At 43.6% G+C, this 23,009-nt stretch overlaps 1 protein-coding gene across 5 annotated transcripts in view; it reads right to left on the bottom strand.

Annotated features, from left to right (window-relative positions):
- The window catches only part of LOC147211403 (putative ribonuclease ZC3H12C), a 29,836-nt gene extending 13,998 nt beyond the window's left edge, over positions 1 to 15,838 (bottom strand). Inside the window, exons 1-2 of one of the 5 annotated variants that reach the window (XM_086126875.1) lie at positions 15,725 to 15,838; positions 15,281 to 15,486 (exon numbers count right to left, since the gene is read on the bottom strand). The gene's annotated coding sequence lies outside the window, so the exon portion shown is untranslated. Of the gene's footprint in view, positions 1 to 3,189; positions 3,525 to 15,280; positions 15,487 to 15,724 lie in introns of those variants that run through there. The other 4 variants (XM_086126885.1, XM_086126893.1, XM_086126911.1 and 1 more) reach the window with 4 other exon arrangements.
- Positions 15,839 to 23,009: the final 7,171 nt, after the last annotated feature.

The raw sequence follows: 23,009 nt of genomic DNA, 5'->3' as shown, positions 1-23,009 counted from the left end.
GATGAAAGAAAGAAAATCAAGCTCTTTACATTCGGACAGAAGTAAAGAACTCACCTCCCCATTCGCAAATTAAACTTTTGGCTTTTAATGTCGTGATACTTATTTTGACTGGTATTGTTTGCATGTGAGTGTGCGGTGGGCCCACTGGTCCAAAACTGGATGGAAAAAACGGGAAGTTATGGGCGACGAAAGATGACAATCATTCATGCCCATGGAAATCAGTGTACAACGGAGACAAGTAAGAGACTTAAATTAATATCAATCAATTAATTAATTAAAAAAGCACGTCCCAGAAAAGGTCATTTGGATAAAGCAGAGGGACAAGCTGGGAGGAGATTAGGGGAGGGGCAACGGGCTGCATTTAATAAAAAAGGGGGCTATGTGGCAAAATGACTAAGCCACTGTTGCTAAGATGTAGCTGTTGAACCCCTACCCCCACCCCCATACACACAAAGCCCGCTCAAACCGCCCAGACAGGGGCGTGTGTTCAGGCGGTGTCTGGGGGAAGAAAGGGGGGCGGGCTCTCAGAGTATGTCTTATGGCTTTGTCCGCACGACTCGGCTAGACGACAACATTGTTGTCGTTCGTGACGGTCGCGCTGTCAGACTCGCAGAGAAACATTTTTGTCACCGACCAGACCGTGCCCAATCATTGTGTTCTTCTGTCAAGATTCAGTCCACCGGCGCAGGTCGGTCGGGGAGATGAGACAAACAGCTGTCAAATTCTTGTCGATGGAGGCATTATGTGCATGTGCGTTGATTTTATGTTGAGAAAAGTGGAGGGGAGGGGGATGGGGGGGGCAGGAATATGGACCCTTTCATTCTTGGATAGTGGGGAGATGGAAGTATGGACTGTTTATTCTCCAAAAAGAACTTCAAGTAACAAATTTGTTTAATTACACCACATATGCCAAATAGTTACTAGCTTTTAGCAAACCTAGCATGAGTTAAATGCTCCATATACTTTCCAATATTTCCCCTTTTGTTCAAGTCACTTTTTAAATACTGTACAGTACACCACATTGTGATTGTGTGCACCACATCCCAGTCTCTCATCATAAGTCGGAGGGCGCTGTCTTCCAATTGGTCAATGCCGAAGACCAATCAATAGACGACGTAGGACATGTCACACTATGCCGTAAGACGGACAAAAATATTGACATGCAAGACTTTCGCCATTATGACAATGAGGCATCGTTGAGTATGTCACACGACGTGGGCTACGATGCATCAAGACAACGCAAAATCGGCTACAAGCCACTACATTTGTCTGCCACACATCGGTCAACCACCTTCACACCTCAAGGCAACGACAGTTCACTAATTGCAGCAGCACAAGCTCATAAGAGCCAAAAAAGAGCAATGCTCAGTTTTAAATTTCACTCCCAGAGGTATTACTGTGGATGGATTTGCATAGAATCACCATCAATATTACTTGGAACACTTTTGATTGTGCTACCTAAAGACGATCTCCAAATATTGGAAGCTTGTCTTATGATGATCCTCATCTTTATTCAGAACCCTCTGAGCACGATTATCTTTTATTTTTTTAAAGGAACCGTTTGCACTGCAAACTCTCTGTGCATGTGTGCCTCATGAAAGCAATACAGTATTCCACTGACCTGATTGGCATCCAACACATTTATCCCTCCTGTTATTTAAATTTTTAAGTTGCAACACTACAAATAAGGTTACATGTAAAAAACAAAACTATAGAATGTTTTTTTTCATGCATTCAACACTGACCCACAAACAATTTTGGTGTAGCAAAAAAAAAAAAGAAAAAAACAAGTTCAATTAGAAGGTTAAACATGGTGCAACTATAATAATTAAATAAATGTACAAAATAATACACTTTATATAAATCTAAGATTTAAATTTTAAATCAATTTAATCCTGAGCTACTCTAGTTCCACTCCAGCAACCACTGACAACATCAACTCGTCTCAACAGAACAACACTGACGAGCATTGTGACATGAGGAGCAGTTGCATCTTTCAAACTTGAGCCGCTCCCCCTCCCATCTGGCGCAATTCATACAGTATGCAACATACCGCTTGGCGCTTAGGAGCCCTGAGGTTGGCGGTTGAAATTGTGCGGGTTGGGGAGGGGCCCGGGGGGCTCTTCGGGTGTCATCGGGAAAGACTGGGGGATGTCTGGCACTGCCCACCACGGTGAGATAACCCAACTATGGCGCTACTGGGCTTTCCCCAGTGACACTAACGCTCCACAGCCAAACGAATGAGCGCGCACACATCCACACACACTTCCAAGTGAAGCTAACTTCGGGCAAGTGCACTGCCAAAAGTGAACACACACAAAGCCTTTTTCAAACAGGCTATATTTACACTGCATGGTTTAAGTGAACATTTTTTCTGCTCTTTTGGAATATGTGTGACGGCAAGATAGCGGGGGAAAAAAAACAAACAAACATGGAATCGTATCAGGCCTCTTACAAATGTGGAGAAAAATCTGACAGAACAGATATCTGCCAATGTGAGTGCAGCATAAACGCACAGACCGCAAATACCCCAACCATGCTAGCTTGATGTCATCACAATGCAGAGTGCATATACATTAGACATACACACATGGCTCTGCCGAAACAACACAAAATAAAATAGAAAGCATAGCTTTATATACAGCCTATATAGCTTTAGCATTCGTGGGATGTGAGTGAAAAACTGCACTCTATAGTTACTTTCATTTGAATAAATGATGGGAAGAGTTAAGCTGAGGCCATCCAAAAGCTTTGTAATGTTTAATATGTGTTTTATTGCTATTGGAGTTATTTACATACAATTTGGCCGTGTTTACTGTGAATGTAAAGACACTCATCTGATACGCTACACATCACTTGAAATGTACATGAGAGCATAGTAAAAAAATATATTTTTTTAAAAATCTGACATGGGCATGAAATAGAAATTGGGTTGTTGGACCTGCAGTGTACATCCAGCTTTTTGTCAACATGTAAACTTGCCACTCTGCTCACCTCAAGTGTCACCTTTGTTTCATTCATTCCGAGCTGCATTACTTTACATCTCAAAGTAGTGTGAAGAACATCACATCAGCTCCACTATCACTTTCTAAAACACACAGCCTCACAAAGGAAGGCAGCATGTCTGTGCATGAACATCACATTGAAGGCCTGCATGCATCATATCATGACTCGCACATACTCACTTACAGGATCATCAGTGCATCAGCGTACAAAGATGGGAACAACAAAAAAAATCTCCAACCCAGTTTCCACATGTTTAGATTCTTAGATAGAAGTCTGCAGGTGAAAGTGTAGAAGGACTCCGAATGGGACGGTTGCAGATCGGTGTTTTCCCTACAGAGGCACGTTGGACAGTGAGAAGCAGAACAGATGGAGGAACAATGTCAGCCATTCCCCTGTTGCAAGCACCCGCATGTCCACCAATCACAGGGAGGCTGTGTCACAATGAGGCACGCAGATAACGGCGGGAGGAGTCGGAGACCTGCGACGTTCTCCAAGGCACGCGTAGTCAATGCATGCACAAACACCCCCCCCCCACCCCCCACACACACACACAAACATCTGAATGAGCGTCCCCTGTGTGGCCGATGAATCAACGAAGGGCGGGCGGCCGCACAATAGAAGCGCACAATGGGAGGGCGGCGAGGGCAGCTGTAGGGTGAGGGATGGTGCTCTTTACGGCCCAGGGCAGCAGTGGCGAACACCTGGCTACAGAGCGCCACCGTCTCTGTCCTCTTTGTTTCAGCCTAGAAGAAGGGTGGGGGTAAGTTGGGGGGGTCAAGCAGAAACAGAGGAGACGTGGCCTTTAAGAGTATATATAAGAATAGAGAGGAGTGTGGCTCAGCTCAAAGGGAGGGAAGGCGAATGTGTGTGTGTGTGTGCGTGCGTGTTGGGGGTGGAGGGGGGGGGGCTAACAAAGTTTTATGTGAGGTCCTCATTGTGGCGGCACACTTCAGGCCGCTGACTCGGAAAGAGACATCTTTGCCTTTTTTGTTTGGTGAAGAACAAGATTTAAGGGACATCTTATTGGAGAAATGACTTTTTAACTGCTTGTATACAAGTAGTTGGGTCTTAGCGGTGCCTGTCCAACCATCAAGTGACCATCAAGCCATCAAGTATATCGTCTTTGAAAATAATGTCTTGAAGCAAGCCGTTCAGAATTTTGCAAAATTGTGATGCCACCATTGCTAATTGACATCAATGCTCTAGGGCAGGGCTGGGCAAACCTTTTGGCTCGGGGGCCACATTGATTTCTAAAATTTGACAGGTGGGCCGGGTCAGCACAAGATACGGTACATATAAAAAACTGCCTATGTTGACAGTCCATACCAAGCATTAACAGAACAAAAACATTTAAGTATTAAGATACTTTGTTTAATGAGAACAGTGAAACAACTATGGGATCTGTCCTGTATGAACGTCCAAGTATGATAACAACATACTGTACATGTGTGACAACACAAGCAACAAAGTGCAACAACATATTGCCCAAAAACTTTTTATATCACAAAAACTTCAACATACAGTACAAGTACATAAAAATATACAAAATATAACAAAGTTAGGGCTATTTGAAAAACACCCTTCCTCAAAAGGCAGCACGCTCCCCAAACAAGAGCCACATCTTGCGTTTCCAAATTATGCACATTTAATTTACATGATGAATTATGCATGCACCATTTAGCCATTGTCAAGCACATGTTTAACCTGAGCCTGAAGCTGGGCAGAGTTTCACAGCTGTGGAAACCTTCGTGCCTGGTCCCAGTGCCCAAGACCCCCCACCCAAAGGAGCTCAAGAGCTACAGACCGGTGGCGCTGACATCTCACTTGATGAAGACGCTTGAGAGACTCATCCTCGCCTACCTGCGACCGCCGGTGAGCTCGTCACTGGACCCGCTGCAGTTTGCCTACCGGTCCGGCATCGGCGTGAAGGATGCCATCATCTACCTCCTACACTCTGCACTGTTACACCTGGAGAAGGCTGGGAGCACTGTGAGGATCATGTCCTTTGATTTCTCCGGTGCCTTCAACACCATCCAGCCCAACCTACAGGGGGACAAACTGCAGCACCATCACCTCATATCATGGATTACAGATTATCTCACAAACCGCCCACAGTACGTGAGGGCAAAGAGCTGTGAGTCAGACAGGCTCCTCAGCAGCACCGGGGCACCGCAGGGGGCTGTCCTGGCTCCATTCCTGTTCACCCTCTACACCTCAGACTTCAGCTACATCATTCTAACCTGCCACCTTCAGAAGTTCTCTGATCACTCCGCAATCGGCGGCCTCATTACAGGAGGAGATGATCGGGAGTACAGGGGACTGACGGAGGACTTTGTGGACTGGTGCCTGCGAATCAACTGCAGGAAAACTAAGGAGTTGGTTGTGGATTTCTGCAGGAATCAGCCCTCACCTAAACCGATGAACATCCAGGGTACGAACAAGTGGAGATCGGGCACTGTACAAACACGCCCGAAACCAATTGACAAAGGAAATTAACATCGCTAAGAGAAGCTATGCAGAGAGGCTGAAAAACCAGTCCTCTGCTAACGACTCTGCATCTGTATGGAATGGCCTGAAAGCAATCACAAACAATAGAATGCCATCCCCCCAAACAGTGAACAATAAGGGTCTTGCTGATGAACTAAACATGTTTTTCTGCCGATTTGAAAAGGACACCCCCATTTCCCACACACACACACCTCTACCAGAAACTACTCTATCTACCCCACCACCCTCTTTTTCTCCCCTACAGATCCACGAACAGGACGTGATACGGCTCTTCAAGCAGCAGAAGATCAAGAAAGCTGCGAGGCCCAACAAAGTGTCCCCCTCCTGCCTGAAAGGCTGTGCTGACCAGCTGGTGTCTTCACACAAATCTTCAACAGATCCCTGGAGCTGTGTGAGGTCCCATCCTGCTTCAAACAGTCTACCATCATCCCAGTTCCCAAGAAATCGGCAACATCGGAACTGAACGACTATAGGCCTGTCGCTCTGACGTCTGTGGTCATGAAGTCCTTTGAACGCCTTGTGCTAAACCACCTAAAGAACGTCACCGGACCCCTGCTGGACCCTCTTCAGTTTGCCTACCGGGCAAACAGGTCTGTGGAGGACGCAGTCAACATAGGTCTGCACTACATCCTCGAGCACCTTGACAGCACAGGGACCTACGCAAGGATCCTGTTTGTGGATTTCAGCTCTGCGTTCAACACCATCATCCCGGAACTCCTCACCCCCAAACTTCTCCACCTCGGTGTGTCCCCTATGATCTGCCAGTGGATCCTCAGCTTCCTGACGGGACGGACACAACAGGTGAGACTGAGAGCAACAACATCATCAACACGCACCACTAGCACTGGAGCCCCACAGGGATGTGTCCTCTCTCCACTGCTCATCTCCCTCTACACAAACGATTGCACCTCAACAAGTCCAGCTGTCAAACTCATAAAGTTCGCAGACAGTGTTGTGTCCAAGGACCGGCAACCCGAGGCCAAGGCCAAGGACTTGACTCCGAGGCCAAGGCCAAGGCCAAGGACTTGGAAAATTTTCCAGGGCAAGGCCAAGGCCAAGGACTTGAGAAATTTTCCCAGGCCAAGGCCAAGGACCTGCCTCCGAGGCCAAGGCCAAGGACCAAGGACTGATTTTGAAACTGAGGCCTAGCCGAGGATATGTATAAAACAATGCTATCATACCACTTGGCAGGTCTTCATGATTTGCAACACCCCTCCATCATAACCCTTTGCCCTCCCTAACGCTTGAAGTGTTTTTATTCAAAGAGTAGAACAGTCAGGGTACGTGTTATTTATACTGAGAAAAAAAATAAAATCATATGGTATACATTTATGAATTAATGTTTTAGTGCAGTAGTTTCTTAATATGAAGTAAATCAACACTCAACAGGCATGAAGTGGCACGGAACACAAGTTGAGAAATGACTGCATAGAAGTCAATCACTGACTGCAGAAAAAGCGGTAATCTCTCAGTGATAATTTTACAGTTTACCGGCAGCGAGTCCCTGGGACTCGCTGATCAGAAAAGTATGAGTGCCATTATGGATTGAGAGAGTCCCAAATTTCGAATTCTGAAAGGGTCTACTTATTCAATTGCATATGATAATAACACAAACAACAACATATACATACAATGATAAACAAATGCTGCAAAAATTTTAATAATTCAGGAGCAGGCCGGAGGATTTCGGAAATTCACGGTAACCGTTTTTCGGTTCCGTCGGATTACCCAATGGGAAACCACGATAACAAATGTTGGGTTCCGTAAACGTTCATCATGGGAACCCATTTTTCTATTTTGACTGATATTGATAATCAAGAATTCCGAAACTCAAAAGTATAATGTTTCAAGGGTCAATGTTTGAAAACTATGCATTAACAATGAACATTACATCAGCAGCTGTGTACTCCAGGTTTATTCCAAAAAATAAATGGATCAAAAACTGGTGTACTCATGTGGCATCATCAGAGTATTTTTTCCAATCTCACACTGCAAAGATTAATTGACTGGTAATGTAAGTATTGATGTGGCTTGACATCCTCTTCCCAAGACGATGCATGTGTAATCTACGATCAATTTGACGAAAGAATTTAACACACGTCATCATGAGTTCTACCAACAGTTAACATTAGCATTACTACACCTTGTGACGAATGTTTTATTCATCAAGTTACCATGCTACAACCAGTAAATTATAGAATAACCAATACTGTTTCATAATATTTTTCACAGCGATTAGCCTACAAATCTAATGACCAATTTGCCTCGTAATCGTGCCTCGCCTCGTATTTCGCTCTCGCGTTCTGTGCATACATCACAGGTGAGTTTTGGGATACGCCCTTTGGACGATTCATACGAAAAATCAGACAAGCATTCCCATTTCTTAAATATCGTAATTAGTAGACCTTGGTGAGTTTTTTTCGCCGCCATCTCAAACATTCATCCACGCGATTCCTCAGTTTGCGGACTAAAATAATAACCCGCATGCGCACATAACGTCATCTGTTGTGTCCCCCCCAACACTGAAAACAAAACAAAACGAAAGTAAATTAGAAGAAACACACTCACACACCACACCACATCACAAACTCAGTGAAAATGACGCCACGGAAACGACACGCTACCGGTAACGATTGTTACTGTGAAATCCTCAGGCTTGCCGTAGTTTTTTTGTTTGTTTGTTTTGACTGAGAAATTTCCTTGCGTCCCAAAAGCGCACATTGTTTGGAACTGTGCGTCCCGTGGGAAAATAATGCGTCTAGGACGCGGGACGCAGAGGTAACGAGATGGCTGAATCTCGAACCATTCTCTGAGTACTACTATTATTACCACTACCACTAATACTACATTAATTAATACCTTCAACTTCACAATAATAATAATAAATAATTAAATCAACCATGATTTTAAACTATGTATTATCAATATTCATTATTCCAAACATGAGAAAGCATTCAGCAAACATAACTGGAATCGAGCAAAAGGACTCCAAATCCCAAGGGCCAAACCCGGAAGTGAACTGCCGACATTATTGACTCCAGCTGTAACGCAAATTACTTGGTTCAAACAAACACTCTAGTGCGACCGCACAAACGTGACGACTGTGCAAAAATAACTAAATAAAAGAAACCACTGTTACAGAAAGGCTTTACACGCTATTTAAACTGCCGATCGCGAACGCAACAAACCGTGATTGAAACTAACTGTGATGCCGCTCTTTATACGTTGCGCTAACTGTTATCTGTCAGAGGCAGACCCGCCCCTCTTAAAGCGCCAGAGTTAATCCATCAATATGGGTTTCCTTGGATGGAATTTATTAGATTCCTTCGTGATTTTTGCGGTCCTTATACAAGGGATTCGAGGCTCTAATCCCTCACTGTGTCCGAGGACCGGCAATCCGAGGCCAAGGCCAAGGCCAAGGACTTGACTCCCGAGGCCAAGGCCAAGGACCAAGGACTTGACTCCGAGGCCAAGGCCGAGGACCAAGGACCGCCCCTCGGTCCTCGAGGCCAAGGACCGGCTCGAGGAACACATCTCTGTTCGCAGACGACACCCCGGTCATTGGTCTCATCAAAGACGACGACAAGTCTGCGTACCGACAACAAGTGGAGCAGCTGGAGCTCTGGTGCAGCCGACACAACCTCGGGCTGAACACGCAAAAGACTGTAGAGATGATCGTGGACTTCAGGAAACATCCTTCTCCACAGTTGCCCCTCACACTATCCAACTGCCCTGTGTCAACTGTCGAGACCTTCAAGTTCCTGGGAATCACAGTCTCCCAGGACATGAAGTGGGAAGTCAACACCATCTCGATCCTGAAAAGGGCCCAGCAGAGGATGTACTTCCTGAGGCTGCTGAGGAGGTGCTACGTCAGTTCTACATGGCAGTCATCGAATCAATCCTGTGTTCTTCCATCACGGTTTGGTTTGGGGCCGCCACAAAAAAGGACAAAAACCGACTTCAACGGACAGTTAGGACGGCGGAAAAAATCATTGGCACCGCCCTACCCACTCTTGAGGACTTGCACACTGCAAGAATCAAAACAAGGGCACGGAAAATCCTCCTGGATCCCCCGTACCCTGCCCACCACCTTTTCCAGCTACTCCCCTCCGGCAGGCGCTACAGATCCATGCGCACCAAATCCAGCAGACACTTGAACAGCTTCTTCCCTCTAGCCATTAACTCCCTAAACAGTCACTGACGTAGTCACTCTTCTTGTACAACAAATACTGCGACTGGTCACTCTAAAATGGTTCAATGATTTTCTGCACCAACTGTACAACTGTCATAGTATTGTATTCTACCACTGATCACTTTAGCTCTGCTTGATACTTTGCACATTGTCTCACAGTTGTCACTGAGTGGTACCACCGCACTACGGTTCACTTACATTACGGAATGTCCTTCCATACCTATTTGTCATGTCCTTGTTTATGATGATACTAATGCAGCGTGTTATACCGGAGACAAATTCCTTGTGTGTTCTACATACTTGGCCAATGAAGATGATTCTGATTCTGATTTCAGCCCGGGCCTGAGAGAGACTGGACCGACTGGTCAGGAAAGCCAGCTCTGTCCTAGGCTGCTCCCTGACACTCTGGAAGAGGTGGGCAACAGGAGGATGCTATGCAGTTGCATATATGTGTATATCTTATCTTTTATATTGCATTCTGTACTGTGTACAGTTCATTTTTTTAATTTATTTTGTGCATGCAACTACTTCATGTTTTTCTACTTTCCAAATTTTGCTGCTGTAAATTGTGAATCTCTCCATTGTGAGATAAATAAGTTTTTCCTCTTATCTTATCTTAAGAGTCAATGTGGAGAAATAATTGTGTTCACGTTGTGCCTTTTTGGTTGTAGTTACCGAATGGATGTTTACAACCATGAGATGTTAATTATCATGCCACGGTAATGTTTGTTAAACTGTAATTATGAGGAAGTCAGTAAAAAGTGACACACTGAAAAAAAGCTGTACGAGTAAAAAGAACAAATTCATCTGGACAAGCTAGAGAACATATTGAAGGTAGTTCATCACAACAGTTGCACTCTACATTAAAGCAGTATGTTGCAACCAATAAATGGCCATCACGTCTGTGAAAATCAGTGGCGAGTTTTTTTATATGAGCGATATCTCCAGGAGGTGGCGCAATGCCCATCCTCATTGGAAGGCGTTAAATTAAATAAATGACCCCCTCTTACGGACAAGACTCAAACTGCCGCTTTGTTTTAATCCCCGAATTAGCACGGAATGGCTGTGACGCCCATTTCCGCGGGGGATTTCGCAGCTTCCCCTCAATGTAAAGTCTAAAGTAAAATGCCGAGTATGAGCCTTTTAAAATATATTTTTTTTCGTTCCAAAAGCAGCACAAACAATACAACATTAATGAGTTCCGATGTGCACATTATCATCCGTGTTTAACGGCATTTTAAGCAACCACGGATTTCCTAGCAATGTTTACCTCACTCGTGATTACATATATTGCTCTATAGGTGGGGTTGGGGGGGGGGTTACTTTTCTAGACACTGCAGCACATGAGATTGAAAGGACTAATGGATTTGTTAACGCAGTCACTGCCGGCAAGTTTCAAAGTCAAACTCCCCTAATACCAAAGCCAGACTATACAAATGCAGCCCTATTTTGAGCCTACAGACATGTCGCAAACAAAGGTAGTGTCTCATAACTGATTTTGATCTGTCTTGAAGCATCGTAACCCGTGTCGTGTGATATTGTATACTCAGTGATTGGTCATGAGGCATCTGGGTGATTAAATATAGAAGCTTGCGGTCAACATTTTTGCAAGCGAATTTCGAATTTCAGCATTGACTTGAATGAGAGGTTAGTCATGAAGTTACTTTTACACAATTTCATCCATGGTCGATATGAAACTGTACATATGGCTCAATATTGCCATAAAAACAAAATATATGCACTGATAAAACTGCATCTTTGTCTTGACGGTGGCTGTATCTTACTATCTTAAACCCAGAAAGTGATTTTTCTTCTTGATGGGAAAGCTTCTGTGCATTTGATGGGCTGCACTTTGCAGCGTCGCCACATCATGACACAGCAATCCATATTGTGATTCGCCACTTGAGAAATGTTATGGCGGAACCTGACATGCTGGATTGTGCACCGTGCACTGGGCTCATGGAAAAGCAGCAGGCAGCCCAGGGGTCGAGTGGTTAGCCCATTGGCCTCACAGTGCAGAGGTCGTGGGTTCGGTGCCGGCTCCGGCCTCCGTGTGTGGAGTTTGCATGTTCTCCCCGGGCCTGCGTGGGTTTTCTCCCTGTACTCCGGTTTCCTCCCACACTTCAAAAACATGCACAGCAGGCTGATTGAACACTCTAAATCAGGGGTGGGCAAACTACGGCCCGCGGGCCGGATGCGGCCCGTTTGTCTTTTTAATCCGGCCCGCCGAAGATTGGTGCACAATTAAGGTTTGATTGCATTCATTTCGTTTGGACTTGTAATGACAGGTATTTCAACACCAGGTGGCGCAGTTACTTCAAGTTGCAGAGCACAGGGAGGGAGGGGAAGATGAAGAAAGAGGGAGAGAGTAATGACCATGGAAGGGAAAGTGATATGTATCTGATTAAACGAAGCGGGTAACAAAGTACGAAACATTCAGGAGACGCCTGGAGTTGGAAAGACTCAAATCTACGAGACTTTGAAAAACAAGGAAGCGATTCTTACTCAGTCCGATTCTGGCAATTTCCATGCTCAGAGTGAATTGCTTGTGGCTCGAGTAAATGAACATTTCCTAGAATGGTTTGATTGTTATTATGTTAAAAACTTTCCGCAAACTGGACCGCTAATAAGAGTCGGAGAGCAGTCAAATGTGTAGAGCGTGAACAACAGGGGGCTCAGTACACATCCTTGAGGAGAACCGGTGCTGAGTGTGATGGTGGAGGAGAATGTTACATTATTACTGGCATACAAAGACATTGTGCTGTCTTCTTTATTTTCTATTTCTATTTCTAACTTTTTACCCGGCCCTCCACAATATTTTCTGCTTCTCATTTGGCCCCCCCCCCCGGGAAAATAATTGCCCACCCCTGCTCTAAATTGTCCTTAGGTGTGAGTTCAAGCGCGGATGGTTGTTCGTCCCTGTGTGCCCTGCGATTGGCCAACCGGTTCAGGGGGTACCCCGCTTACTGCCCGAAGACAGCTAGGATAGGCTCTAGCACCCCCCCCCCCCGCCCCCACCCGCGACCCTTGTGAGAATAAAGCGGATCGGAAGATGGATAGATGGATGGATGGATGGATGGATGGATGGATGGATGGATGGATGGATGGAAAAACAGCAAAAATCTATTTGTTCCAGAATCGGCCACACTGCCAGTAAACGGCACTGTGGCACAATCAACAGACAGTCCCATGGCGGCCATGCTGGTACGGGCAATTTTCCCATTAAAGGTAATGAAAGTTGGTGTCATCCTGAAAAGGTCAAAGTCATCTGATATCCAGTTTACAAAAATAAAAACAGAAAATGCATGACAAGGATAAAAAGTATGATGTTGAACATTGTTATTGAGCAAATTCCATCGGTTATCATGAACAATAATATTCTGAGAGTGAAGGTTAGATGGGCACTTTCTTAGTCTGCACAAAGCAGTGAAATAAGTGGAGATGAAAGATCAGAGAACATGTTTTGGGATTATAATTTGTAATAGTAGAAAACATTTATTTCTTGTTTTGCACTTCGTTATATTCAGTCCTTGTTTAAAGTATTTGTATTTGTATATTGTATATGTCCAAAATTTATCAGAGCAATCAACTGAATTCCACTGGGCTCCTTTCTTGTAAAACATCGTAAAAACATTATACTTATGTCATCAATATCTGAGCAAGGGTTTTACCTTCTATGTCAACACTGCTCAGTGTCTCCAATTCATTTTCTGAAATTATTTGTTCACACTACAGTGAAACTCCTCTACAACGAAATCATGTTTGCAGCAAGAAATTTTTCACAACAAGGGGTTTTCACTGTAGCAAATTTGATCTCAGATGTAAGCACACACACCCACCCACCCCCCCACACACACACACACGCACACACAAACGTATCTGTACTCTATTTTTATTCCAATAGTGCATAAGTATGAGCACACACTTATTTGACACTTCATATTGTCAGTGTAGAAAGAGAAAAAGGGAAAGAAATTGCGAAATTTACGATCAGCATTCACTTTCATCAATTTCTTGGATAATGTATTTTATTTTGTTTGCTCCGTCTTTCATTTTGATCACTTTTACCCTCTCTTCCTGCATCATTTTTTTTTTTATGATGGCGCCCCCTGAGTGGCTGCCTCTCCAGCAGCGCATATCCCTGTTTGAGTTTCTTTTCGTCCTTTTACTTTATTTATTTCTTCTTCCCATTTTGTTTTGCGTGGTTTTGTACCCCAAACCTACGGGGGGGAGAGGGGCAGCTTCATTTCTGCTCATCTCCTTTATTTGCTTTAATCTTTTTACGTATCCTGTGAACGGAGATCCCGATGGCACACGCAACTCCATTCAGCCAGAGACGGTTACACCCGCGCTGCAAGAAGGAGAGATACCGACGCTCGTTCCTACCAACTGCTGTCAGGCTGCTGAATAAAAAAGAGCAACAATAATATTAATAATAATTAAATGATGTGGAAAACAACTGTAAATAGTACTGTGATTTATCCATTTTGTATTTATATTGCACTTAATTGAACGGTGTTTGTTTGTTTTTTCTTCTTCTTTCTGCCTACATTCTTGCTGCTGGAGGCTGTAAATTTCCCCAGTGTGGGACAAATAAAGGATATCTTATCTTATCTTATCAGAGCTCTTCTTGTCTTAGCTGCTTGACATCCAAAGGTCCGTTTTGTAGCCATTTTAGCAAAGCAACGTTCATGCTGTGTCTGAATCTAACAATAACAAATACTTCCTGGACCCAGTGGCTTTTCTTTCCACCATCTCACTGTCTCTAACTCGACCTCCCCTCGATCGCCACCCAAGACAGCGTTGCTCAGCTGATGTCATACAATGAACTTTTAAGCCAGCCACGGGATGCTTCGTAGTCATCGATGGCCATAGTTAGCGCGATGGAACTTGCCTTCTCTCTAATTAGCGCTCCAGTTAGCGTAAGGTTTTTAGCATGATAACAAGTAAAGCATTCGAGGAAACGTTCATTTATTTGAATGTCCGTCAAGCCATAAGCAATTTACTCTGTGCAGCTAATCGGATGCATTCCACTCTATCTTCCACGGATCTAGCTCCAGTATCTACACACATAGACAGTGAGGTCCCTCTTGGCCGATTGGAGGCCAGGATGATGCTCGTTAAGCCAATGGCAGAGCAGCTATGAGTATGTTGCATTCAGGAAACTCGCAGCTGTGACCGAAATAAACATCGTTCACTATGTAAACCAGTGTGGTGGTTGTTGTTGCCGTTTCCGAACGAAGCAGTTGGATCAGACTTCGTTGTAGTGAATGTCTTCACGAGGCAGGAGCAGAGAAAATGATTTTGTATAACGCAACAGGAGGTTTTTTCATCGTATGGGGGAAAGGAGAATGGGAATGGTGTTACTACATGAAGATTTTTCACATTAGGGGGTATTTTCGCCCATGTAGCTTTCGTTCTAGAGGAGTTTCACTGTACTTGTTTTGGTTTCAACAGCCTTTGAACATACTTTGCAGTGGGCTGTTTTCGCTCATTGTCCGACAAACCTGAACCAATTACAATTTCTCGATCATTATTATACTTTGCCCACTGCTGTCAATAATACAAGAGTACCTTCTTCTACTGCATTTGTCCACGAGGCTCTCTCAACAGACCATGTCCACTTTGACTATTTTCCGGTGACTTGCAGCCAATAAAGGTTTTGGGGTTGTTTGTACGGATGATATTTGGCATACTTTTATCGCAAAGCTCACATCTTCCGGGGCACCTGCAGGCTCGCAGATGCTGCAATGCATGAGACATCACAGGGTCACGATCACCTGTGACAACAAATAAAAGGCGGGACGCATTCAAAGCAAACAACATTACTTCAAATACATTTTGTACACTTTTAAAACCGATGCAAATTCGGCCTGTTGAGGAGCAAAGGTGCTGCTTGTTGGGAGCGCGCATTTTGCGTCCACGGTCACTGCAAACCAAACCGTCACGACCTCCCTGCAGCTTTCCTACACGGCCGATTGACATCGCTTTAAGCTAAAGCTCCAAACGCCTGCTTACCCGGCAGGTGGCTGTCTTGGGGTCCTTTGCCAAGCGCCTCCATATCAAGGTAACACATGTTTCTGTCACATTGTGGCGACGCACAAAACATCCGCTTTGGAGCGTGACCCAGCCTTAGTGAATGAAGTTAACAGTAGTAACGACACCACTGGACTTCAAGCTTTATTTCAAAATAAAGCATATAACGTATCACTCTCTCGGTTAAACGACTGTGCTAGATCTTTTTTTTTTTACTGCTAATACGCAACAAGAATGTACCTAGTTAAGTGAGTTTTTTCATTATGTTTCATAACGTTTTTTAAACGTTAACACAATTTTATAGAATTGTTTTTCCAAACCGGAAACGACAATTCCAGAAAGAGATTGGGTGCCAGGAAGCGTATGCAACTCGCAGCGTGCCTCTGGGCCACCAAAATAAAGGGTTCACGTAAACAACACAATACATCCTAAATCTAAATCCCAGATTTATTGGAACGTGTTGCTGCCATAAAATTCTAAGATATAATTATTTGCTCAAAATTAAGTTGATCGGCTTCAAATGCTAATGCTATATTTTATATTATACTTACCGGTATATTGAACTTGAACAGTTCTTTTCTGAAACATTTTTTTTGTGCAATGAAACAGTTTTTTTCCTCCCCCCGCTCCCAATTTTGCTGCTGTAGACTGCAAATTTCCCCAGTGTGGGACAAATAAAAGTTATCTTATCCTCAATATTTTATAGTGTATTCAATTTAATACTGTATAGGTTAAACATGATTTGCAAATAATCGTATTGTTTTGTTGGATAGATAATCTTATTCATCAATTGAAGCCTAATGGCTGGAGAATACTAGATTAAGTTCCGTTTCTCATGTTAATACACAATTTTTTATATTTTTGTAGTACTAATGTTATTATGTATTTTTAAACCTGTTTTACAATTTTGATTCACAAGTTTTCAATAGTTTTTCAAAATTGTCCTATTAATTAACACCCTTTACAGAAACTGACATATGCTCAGTTTTTTCTTGTCCTCTGCGATTGCCTGGCAACCAGTTTAGGGTGTACCCCACCTACTGCCCAAAGACAGCTCAGTTAGGCTCCAGCATGCCCACGACATTTGTGAGGATAAGCAGGTTGGAAAATGGATGGATGGATGTGCTTGTCCTTGATTTATTTCAAGACACTTTTACCCCTAAAACTACAACAACCCTGTCAAATTTCGAACAGCCTCTGGATACTGTGGAAAAGTTGGTTATTGTTTGCTTTGTACAAAACCCGAGCTGAATGAGGGACAGACACCACCCGAGGGGTGAGACAAGGATTTTTTATATATATACTGTATTAGAGCTGTCAGTTTAGCGCGTTTTTATTGGCATTAATTTAAATGAATTTTCACGGGATTAATTTTTTTCTCGCGAGATTAACACGGCACACGTCACAGCGGATGTTACGTTGCTCTATAAATAAACCAAAAACAAAACAACAAGCACGCTGCACAGGTCCATGCACATGTTTGTTTTGCCAGCCACGGCAGCGCGAGACACCGAAAACGGATACTTAAAGAGTTTATGAATGGAAAGTTTACTTTTAAAAAGTTGCCAGATTGTTCCACTGACAAGACCAAAGTTACCTGGATGTTTTGCAGTAGTAAACTGAGCTACAAGATCATCATAGCACGTCTAGTCTGAAATACCACTTAATGGCCAAGCACACAGCTGATGTGAGTACTCCGCCCCCTCGTCTAAGACAGACAGCTATGGATCATTTCAAAGTGAAGAAAATGGATAACACGATGAAGAACAAATTTGCTGAAGCCATTGCTAAATGTATGGCTACTGCATGCAAGCCTGTTAACATTGTCCACAGCCAGACTCAAGCTGAAATCATTCGCATTGCATCGAACGACTCCACTACGGATTGCTAGCGAGAGCCTCCATTACAAGCTATGAACAGAAATTGTACGTAGCGGAGAAGGCTAAGTTACACCAAGCGGGAGAAGACACTGTTTCGGGTGCGAAATAAGAGACTAGGTTGATGAGCCTCCAGTGAATAAAGAGCAGACATTACGTTGAGTTCGATGTATGCCCAGTGGCGGTTCTGGATCAATTTCACTGAGGGGGCCGGGCTGGGGCCAGGGGTTTTGATGGGGGGCACATTCAACCCAGGGCTAAAAAGACAGATTCGAAATCTTATTTGACTTTTTATTTCTTCAGACTTTGAAATTGCAGTCATAACATTACAGTGATGAGAAAAAAAACAGTATTAGGAGGGCTAAAATGTCTGCAAGCGTAACAATACGTCTGTTGAGAATATTCAAGCCAGGGGATGATATGGTACCAGCCTGCCGGGGACAAAAATTGCAAATACACTGAAGCTAGATGTTTTACATGCATATAATTATCCAAATTTTAAAAGACAATGTCTTATATATTGATCCTGTTAAATAAAAATTAAAATAAAAAGGGAGACTAAAAAAGTTACACACACACACACACACACACGCACGCACACACACGCGCACACACGCGCACATACGCACACACACACGCGCGCGCACACACGCACACACACGCAAATAGCACTCGTGTCGTGGTAATTTCCTTCTCTGCGGACTGCTTCTCATTTTCCCGCTCATTTTCCCAACTATTTTGTGTGGAAGGTTACCGTGTTCCGCGTCCATATAAATCATGGAGGTGGAGCTTCTCTGTGTTTGTCTGACAGCGACGGTGCGCTGAAGCACGTCGAGAGTTCAGCGGTGCGGTGGTCGCGACCTAGCGAACACACTAGTGATGTGTCGTTCGCGAACGAACCGGCTCTTAGAGCCGGCTCTTTGAAGTGAACGACAGGAGCTGGTTCCTAATAGGGAGCCGCTCATAGGATAAGATAAGATAAGAACACATTTATTAGTCTAATAGGAGCCGACTTTTTTTGGTCAGGTTTTTTTTCCCCTTTCGGTTAAAGCCGCACGTGATTGGTCAAGATCCGTGGTAGAAGAGGGAGGGGAGGGTTACACACACACACACACACACACACACACACACGCTGCAGTGAAGAGAAGGGGGAGGAGTTAGATATATTCACAGCAGCACACTGTGAGCAGCACACAAACAGAAGAGACGAGACGAGAGAGAGAGCTCGATAGCGCTACAGAGAAAAAACAACACGGTGGAAAGTGGAAAGGTGAGAAAATGGATAGGGAAACGCAGTGAAATTTGGACTAATTTCAACTTATTTGATAGTTCAAAGGCAGCGTGTAGACTGTGCAGGGTTAAAATATCCAATATCAAATTATAATTTATAATTTGTTGTGTGGTAATCAGCTTACTTATGTCGTTTTACTGTAAATAGTTAAAAGCTTGTAAATATAATAATAATAATAATAATAAATTTTATTTATAAGCGCCTTTCAAGACACCCAAGGACACTTTACAATAACAAAAAACACAAAACAATACGGGTTGAGCAGCGGCAGCCAAAACGCGCCAGCGTTCACTCAACCATATACACAGAGATTGGAACTTTTTGTTGACCTTGTTTTGAGATGGGTCTTTGTTTTTGTACTTTGTAATTTATTTTTTGTAGCGCGCCATGTTGTACTCCATGTTGAGTATGTTCAGAAGAATATAAATAAAGCCATATAAATAATAAATATTTAATATTCTGTATATTTTTTACATTAGTAATTCATTTTACACCTAATTTTACATTATTTTTGGTCATAAATTAATTTAAACAACAAAAAAAACTGAGGAGCCAATTGAGAGCCGAAATAGCCGGCTCTTTTTAGTGAGCCGAGCCAAAAGAGCCGGAATTCCCACCACTAGAACACACCGAAAATAAAACGTCTCCAGTGTTGTCATCGAACCAGGTGTAGTCATTCGAAATGATGTCTACACAAAACCGTAGAGAGACTTGCGCGCAAGAAGGACCGACAGAATCAACATTGTAAATTTCCCCAGTGTGGGACAAATAAAGGATATCTTATAGCCTGACTGCTGTGTTCAAAGCAAACTTGAGAAAAACGAAGTATGCAACCATGGCTTAAATCCACTATAGGCTGAGTACTAGTTTACCTTAGATATGCACTTTATCATTTTATATTGCTCTGTTTTAATTCCATAAAAAGAGCCGTTAAAGCAGCTGTCGTGTGACGAAATATTTTTTTCACTGTTGTTGATGGACAGTAATATTGTGTGAGAGATTATGTGTGAATAACTGCTCCAAGTGAAAAATGTTCATGTAAAATTGAAAATCAAACTTGTTATTTCAGTAAATATTTGCATTTTGCACATAGAAAACTGATTCCATGTTGATGAGAGCATTATAATGGGGAAAAATAGGACAAAAAACATAAAAGGAAATTCAGAAACGATAAAAAATGCATGAGTAATCATTATTAATTTTTAGTTCATTTGAGTTAATTATGACAGTTGCGTTTTTAATTAGATTAAATATTTTAATCGTTTGACAGCTCTAATATATACAGTATATATATATATATATATATATATATATATACTGTATATAAAACGAAAAGTATATAAATATTAATTATACAATATAAATATAAGCATATTAAAAATGCGTGAGTGGGTCTGAATCCAGGTTTTCAGGTCTGTCTATTCAATAGTCTGACAGCAGTCTGCAGTAATGAGCGGCAGTACCTCTCCTTCTTGCAGCACAGGTGTGTCAGTCTCTGGCTGAAGGAGCTGCCAAGTGCTGTCTGGGTGGCCTGGAGGGGGTGGGAGGGTCTGTCCATCATAGCCTTGAGCTTGGCAAGCATCCTCCTGTTGCCCACCTCCTCCGGAGTGTCAGGGAGAAGCCTAGGACAGAGCTGGCCTTCCTGACCAGTCGGTCCAGTCTCCCTCAGGCCCGGGCTGAGATGCTGCCTGACCAGCAGACTTTGCCATAATGAATGGCTGAGGCCACCACAGAGTCATAGAAAGTCTTAAGGAGTGACCCCTGAACCCCAAAAGACCTCACTTTTCTGAGCAGGCTCTGTCCCTTCCTGATCAGAGCATCCAAGCTGTTAGACCAGCCTAGTTTATTGTTGAGAACACCCAGGTGGTTCTGCGGGCACCAGACCACGAAGTCCTCTGTCAGTCCCCTGTACTCCCGATCATCTCTGTCCGTAATGAGGCCGACGATCGCGGAATTGAATTGATGATAATTTTGACCTGGTGTTTAATTTGCCGGGGACCAAAGATTATATACTGTACTGTTGACATTCAAAGAGAATTTATTAATGTCAAACCATTTCAAAATATATTTAATTATTTTTCCACAGTATTCAGAAGCCACACGCGATTTTCTCTGAAGCGGTATAAAATTGTGTCATCAGCAAATACAACTTTTTTTGTTTAACTTTAGAGACACAACTATTGAAACAGAGAATACATACCTTAGGACTGTTAAACTGTACATACAGTTTTTGCTGGAGGGATATGCCCTCCACAGCATCCGGGACTGAAACAAAATTTAGCAATTGTCATTTCATTATTATTCAGAAGATAAAAATAAGTTGTATCATGAAATATGGGACAAATGAGGGATTATAAACAAAACTTATTGTTAAATTCTTACATAATTAACACTTTGCGGTACAAACAAATGACTCTCAGAGGGTGGAACTCTCTCACAATTCATGTCTGAACAATTGACTGATTGTTGAAGTCCCAGGATCTTCCACAATAGATGCAAAGACGCTACGCAACCTGCTGGGCATGTTTTTCCAAGGAGAGGCGGGTTCTGCCGAGTTGCATGGGTTCTTCCCCGGTGGCAGCAGGTGGCTTGGGGCTTCTGAAAGACTGGGTGACCAGTCGACGAACAGCAGTGCAAGGGGATGAAGAGCAGGCAAGTGTGGCACTCCAACGACGTTCTCTGATGCCATTGTCCATCGCAATTTCTGAGGTTAACTGTTTGCGAGACTCTGGTTCATCCCGAGGAGACAGCTGATCTTGAAGTTCCTCAGAAAGTCCGCAAACGAAAGCTGTTTATTGTCCAGCCACGTTCCATCCACTTGCAGAGGCAAAAAATCCTGAACTCGACGGCATTGACTGCTGCTGAATGAGAGCCTGACATGATGACATTAGCCGTTTGCCTGAAGACTGATTACTGAAGTGCTGATGAAAGACTTCACACTACAGATGCATATGATTCCAATGTTTCTGAATTTGGGATGGACACAGGGCTGGATGCAGCAGGGCATGGAAGGAAACTGAATATTAACTCAAGCTTACCTCGAGAAAAACAAGCCCAGCCCTGTGTGACCAAATAAAGGAACAAAGCAACTAACAACATCAAAGAAAGAGACAAACTTTGTCATAGTCATAACGGTTAGAAAATGGTTCCATTGCTAAGTGCAGCAAGGATGCAGTGTTGCTACAGAGAGAGGAGAGATTTGAAGCCGATCTGAAAAGAAGTGAAGAGTATTTCAGGAAAGACAGGGAGAAATGACAGCAATACAGGGAGGCAGGGGGGAAAATAAATGAGGACATGAAGATAAGTTCAAGACACACGGCAAAGAAGGAAGATTACCCTATGTTAGAGATCCTGGGCTTTATATTTATTTATTCCTTTCCTGCTTGGCTCTCGACGAAGGCGGACGCTTTTTGCTCAGCTCCTGCCCTCACCCCCACCATCTCCTTGCTCGCCACTTAGTCTTTGTGCTGTCTTTGTCTAACTTTTCCTAGCCTCCTACCGTATTTTCATCCGAAGAACTAACCATGGAATTAGTTGGCTGGTCTCTCGATGCAATCGACAAAAATTCTTTCGACGAAGAGATTGAGGATTTGGCTGATCGGCGCCAGTGAAGAGATACAGGCTACGGACTCAAGGCTGTCTGAAATTTTTGGCGGCCGTCCCTCCAAAACAAACAACGCTATCTGGCCTTTTCCCCTGGATGGAAGTATGCATGGAAGCTAGGGCCCCCACCATCACCCCCCTCCTTCTCGGCCATGGACTGATAAGCCGGGACTGTCTTCATGAGACAGACCTCGACGAAGCAGCTATGACCTGTACACGCATACACATACACAACTGGACAACCACACGCGCATACACATCCTTATTATCACCGTCTTCATCGCTCCGATTCTTTTCCCCCGTGACGTGGTTGGACCTGCAGAGCGCACGTGTCCGTGCAGCTGGTCAGGAATACCGCGTCGCGGTCACCCCCCCCCCCCCCCCTTCCCATTCATCCTCCCCCTTATTACATGTTATGTCTTGTGACTTGTTGTAACTGTCATATGCTTATTTATGTGCTAGGGTCTTTTTTATCCTGGACTTAAATTATCCTCAG

This window comes from Hippocampus guttulatus, chromosome 1 (genome assembly GCF_054856545.1).
Source record: "Hippocampus guttulatus isolate MCC_2025c chromosome 1, RoL_Hgut_1.0, whole genome shotgun sequence".
Classification (NCBI taxonomy): Eukaryota; Metazoa; Chordata; class Actinopteri; order Syngnathiformes; family Syngnathidae; genus Hippocampus; species Hippocampus guttulatus.
This window is presented reverse-complemented; position numbering and strand designations above follow the sequence as displayed.